The following is a 4,168-nucleotide window of genomic DNA, read 5'->3' as shown; positions in this document are numbered from 1 at the left end:
TTCTCACATCCTAAGAGTTTCACACCGTGAGATTCATGCGACACTTCGTGTCACCCTAGAAGTGACCTCCATTCGGAAAGTGTTTGCATGAGTCAAGATCAAGGTGAATCAGGGGAAGTTGTTCAATGTAAAATCAAATATACGATATATTGATTTCAACTTTCACGTCCCTAGAAAGTTCACACCGTGATATTCATACGATGCTTTGTGTCACCCTAGGAGTGACCTCCATTCAGAAAGTATTCATATGGGTCAATATTAAGGTGAATGGGGGAAGTAGTTCATAGTAAATGGGTGAAGGATGTCAACATGTCTTGCGGTCTTTTCCATTTGTTTAAACCATGAGATTCTTATGTTGCACCTACTTGTCGTCTTTAAGTAGGCCTTGCTAGTCGTTTAAAGATGGCTATCCCCTCAAAAAGTTGTAACATAGGATTCGGAACAACTCAAACTCCAGAAATGGATACGATTTCTTAGGTTGTTTTCCAACCTTGACTTTCCAATTCGGTAGCATCGTTGGGGCCGACCTCTGAGGTCTGAAAATGGAGGGTTACACTTATAGAATTACTAAAATATTAGTAAGTTCTAAAAAAAAACAGTAGCTAAATGTCTATCGGAATATGAGTTATTCTGGAGATAGTATTTAGTCAAGAATGTCTTGCTTTAGTGAAGGATATTTGGCTGCCCCTCGATAGCATTTATTTTGACTCACCATAGTATTGTTGCAAATAAATAATGATTATGGGTACATTATTACTTTTTGCTAAAGCCTAATTTGGAATTACTTGCAATTTACTAATAAGATCATGTTTAAAATTTTGGCATGTCAAATTCTTCTAAAATACTTGTTTCTGCTTTAATTGACGGTAATAACAATTCAACATGAAAATTACTAGCAAATGATGATTCAAAACAAGTTTTAACAGAGGATTGCCCTCTATCTCTCAACTCACCTAAAGTTTTGAACAAAATAGATGAGAATGAAAAATTCGAACGATAAAGTAAATGTGATTTACTAGTCACTGAAACATGTTTAGTGGAAAGCGATAAAAAGGCCTGGATAATAGAATCAGGTGTCGCTAATCATATCTGTACTTTCTCTCTGGAAACTAGTTCTTGGAGATAACTTACAGAAGGCGAAGCGATCTTTAAGGTAGGGACCAAGGAGATTGTTTCAGCTAAAGCAGTGAGAGATATGAAGTTATTTATAGGAGATAGGTACATTTTACTTGAAATTTTTTATTATATTTCTTCTATGAAAAGAAATTTAATATCCGTCTCATGTTTGTTGGAAAAAAATTACAAAGTTTCTTTTGAAAATAATGAAGTGTTCATTACTTTGAAAGATATTAATATTTGTTGTGCAAAATTAGAAAATAAATTGTATATGTTAAAACTGATTGAGGTAAAAGCCGTTTTGAATATAGAGATGTTTCAAACAAATGAGACCCAAAATGAAAAAAGGAAAGTTTCTCCAAATGTCTATCTTTGGCACTTGAGACTTGGTCACATAAATCTCAACAGGATTGAGAGATTGGTTAAGAACGGTCATCTAAATCAGTTAGAAGATAGTTCATTACTACTGTGTGAATCTTGTCTTGAGGGTAAAATGACTAAGAGATCCTTATCTGGACAAGGTCCTAGAGCCACAAAACCCTTAGAATTGGTACATTCAGACCTTTGTGGTCCGATGAATGTTAAAGCTAGAGGAGGGTATGAATATTTCATCAGTTTCTTTGATGATTATTCTAGATATGGGCATATTTACCTAAGTCCAAAATACTTAAAAAGTTCAAAGAATATAAGGTTAAGGTTGAGAACCAATTAGGTAAAATGCTTAAAACACTTCAATCAGATCGAGGTGGTGAGTATATGGACTTTAAATTCCAGGACTATTTGATAGAACATGGAATTCAGTCTCAACTCACAGCACCTAGCACACCTAAAAAAAATGGTGTGGTAGAAAGGAGAAATAGAATCTTGTTAGATATGGTTCGTTCTAAGATGAGTTATGCCCAGTTGCCAAATTCTTTTTGGAGACATGCAGTTGATATTGCAGTGTATATATTGAACATGGCTCCCTCGAAAAGTGTTTTTGAAACACCTTATGAGCTATAGTGAGGACGTAAAGGTAGTTTTCGTCACTTCAGAATCTGGGGATGCCCAACACACGTGTTGGTGAAAAATCCTAAAAAGTTGGAACATCGTTCAAAGGTATGCCTATTTATAGGTTACCCTAAAGAGACAAAATGTGGTTTCTTTTATGATCCTTAGGAAGATAAGGTATTTGTATCGACAAATCAACTTTCCTAGAGGAAGACCACATCAAGAATCACCAACCTCGCAGTAGGCTAGTAATAGGTGAAATGACCAGAGAAACGAAAAATGCATCAACAAAAGTTGTAGATTGCATAGGTCCATCAACAAGAGGTGTTGATGAAACTGGTACTCCACGTCCTTCTCAAGAGTATAGATTGCCTCGATGCAATGGGAGGATTGTGCAACAGCCTTACCGATACATGGGTTTAACTGAAAATTAAGTCATCATACCTGAGGATAACTTATAGGATCCATTAACTTTCAAATGAGCAATGGAAGATGTGGATAAAGAACAGTGGGTTAAAGCCATGGATCTTGAAATGGAGTCAAAGTACTTCAAGTCAGTCTGAGATCTTGTATATCAACCAGAAAGGGTAGAACCCATAAGTTGTAAGTGGATCTACAAGAGAAAACGAGACCAAGCTAGAAAGGTATAGACCTACAAAGTTAGTCTTGTGGCAAAAAGGTTTGCCCAAAGAGAGGGTGTGGACTATGAAGAAACCTTCTTTCCGGTTGCCATGATAAAGTCTATTAGAACACTCTTGTCCATAACTGCATTTTATGATTATAAAATCTGGCAAAAGGATGTGAAGACAGCCTTCCAAAACTGTCGCTTTTCTGGTTCTATATGTTAATGATATTCTACTCATAGGAAATGAAGTAGAATTTATGGCTAACGTCAAAAGTTGGCTTGCTACGCAATTTCAAATGAAAGATTTTGGTGAAGCGTAGTATGTTATTAGGATCCAAATAGTTCCGAATCGAAAGAACAGAACTTTAGCATTATCTCAGGCATCTTATATAGACAAGATGTTGTCTAGAAATAAAATGCAAAATTCTAAGAAAGGAATATTGCCTTTCAGATATGGTATTCATCTGTTTAAGGAACAAAGTCCTAAGACACCTCAAGATGTTAAGGTTATGAAACGAATTCCATATGCATCAGCAGTAAGGAGCTTAATGTATGCCATGTTGTGTACTCGTCCCGACATATGCTATGCAGTCGGAATAGTCAGCAAATTTCAGTCCGATCCAAGATATGATCATTGGAATGCCATTAAGAACATCCTAAAATATCTTCGAAGAACGAGGAATTATATGCTCATGTATGGTGCTAAGGATCTAATCCTTATTGAATACATTGATTCTGACTTCCAAACCGATATTAATTCAAGGAAATCAACTTTGGGGTCAGTATTCACTCTGAATGGAGGAGCAGTAGTGTGAAGGAATATCAAGCAAAATTGTATTGCTAACTCCATAATGGAAGCTGAGTAAGTAGCTGCAAGTGAAGCAGCAAAAGAAGCAGTAAGGCTCAGAAAGTTCCTAACTGACTTGGAAGTGGTTCCAAATATTCACTTGCCGGTCACTTTATACTGTGATAACAATGGTGCAGTTGCAAACTCAAACGAACCTAGAAGCCATAAACATGGAAAGCACATAAAACGAAAGTATCATCTCATCAAGGAGATTGTACACAGAGGAGACGTGATTGTCATGCAGATAGCCTAACAAGACAACTTAGCTGATCCATTTACAATAGCCCTCTCAACTAAAGTGTTCGAGGGTCATCTAGTGGGAGTAGGACGAAGAGATACTTTCTACTAGGGTAAGTAGGAGAAATAATGAGTATCTAATGCCCTAGTTTATTGTATTTATTCTTTTTGTTTTTTCTCATTGAACTCAACATTGTATTTATCCATTGGAGTTTTAGTTCAAGTGGGAGATTGTTGGGTTGTATGTCCTAAAACTCGCAATTTGTAAAGTTAAACATATTCTATTATCAATAAAATGTTATTAAATATTTCTTCAATAAAGTTGTTATTGAATTTGTAAATTGCACTTGTAA

This window comes from Benincasa hispida, chromosome 5 (assembly GCF_027475165.1).
Source record: "Benincasa hispida cultivar pf3 chromosome 5, pf3_genome.v1.1, whole genome shotgun sequence".
Lineage (NCBI taxonomy): Eukaryota > Viridiplantae > Streptophyta > Magnoliopsida > Cucurbitales > Cucurbitaceae > Benincasa > Benincasa hispida.
The sequence above is the reverse complement of the archived record's forward strand: the minus strand, read 5'-3'. Positions refer to the sequence as shown.